The 1,236-nt window shown below is 38.6% G+C and overlaps 1 pseudogene; it reads left to right on the top strand.

Moving 5' to 3' along the window:
• Positions 1-5: 5 nt before the first annotated feature.
• Positions 6-966, top strand: LOC114636371 (annotated as a pseudogene).
• The last annotated feature ends 270 nt before the right edge of the window (positions 967-1,236 follow it).

Here is a 1,236-nt window from a genome sequence, read left to right as displayed (position 1 = left end):
AGTCTCTGGATGCTATAGATGGGAAACAAGCCAGAAGAACTAACAGTAGCTCTCCTTTGGGAGAACTGTTTGATCATGGCTGTGACTCACTATCAACAGTTTTTGTGGTTCTTGGAACTTGTATTGCAGTGCAACTTGGGACAAATCCTGACTGGATTTTTTTTTGTTGTTTTGCTGGGACATTCATGTTCTATTGTGCACACTGTCAAACTTATGTTTCTGGAACATTGCGATTTGGAATAATTGATGTGACTGAAGTGCAAATCTTCATAATAATCATGCATTTGCTGGCAGTGACTGGAGGACCACCTTTTTGGCAATCTATGATTCCAGTGCTGAATATCCAAATGAAACCTTTTCCTGCACTTTGTACTGTGGCAGGGACCATATTTTCCTGTACAAATTACTTCCGTGTAATCTTCACAGGTGGTGTTGGCAAAAATGGATCAACCATAGCAGGAACAAGTGTCCTTTCTCCTTTTCTGCACATTGGATCAGTGATCACCTTAGCTGTTATGATCTACAAGAAGTCAGCAGTCCAGCTTTTTGAGAAGCATCCATGTCTTTATATACTGACATTTGGTTTTGTTTCTGCTAAAATCACTAATAAGCTTGTGGTTGCACACATGACGAAAAGTGAAATGCATTTGCATGACACAGCATTCATAGGTCCAGCACTTTTGTTTCTGGACCAGTATTTTAACAGCTTCATTGATGAATATATAGTACTTTGGATTGCTCTGGTCTTCTCTTTCTTTGATTTGATTCGTTACTGTGTCAGTGTTTGCAATCAGATTTCATCTCACCTGCATATACATGTCTTCAGAATTAAAGCCACTACAGCGCACTCTAATCATCACTAAGGATGTGTCTGGGTCCTACTAAGCTCATGTTTCCTGCAAGAAGGAATTCGAACGTATTAAGGAGAACGGGTGGATAAGAACAAATATAATTTATAATAATCAATGTCATATAACTTTCATTCTTTGTCACTGGTAACACTCCCTAACTGTTCTGTTTAGAACGAGTCCCATCCTGTAAACTGAATATGTTGTCAAACAGGGTTTGGCTCCAGAAAGCATGCAGGGAAAATACCATGTGTTTGTGATTATTCAGAATATCACTATCATAGGAGCACATCCCCAGTGGTGGTGAATCTAATGTAAAATTTTTGCAGGCCAAGAGATGGTTGCTTTATGATTTTAACAAATCATCTTTTAGTAACACCTTATCAAT

Source organism: Grammomys surdaster, unplaced genomic scaffold, assembly GCF_004785775.1.
Source record: "Grammomys surdaster isolate TR1022 unplaced genomic scaffold, NIH_TR_1.0 123775, whole genome shotgun sequence".
NCBI lineage: Eukaryota > Metazoa > Chordata > Mammalia > Rodentia > Muridae > Grammomys > Grammomys surdaster.
This window is presented reverse-complemented; position numbering and strand designations above follow the sequence as displayed.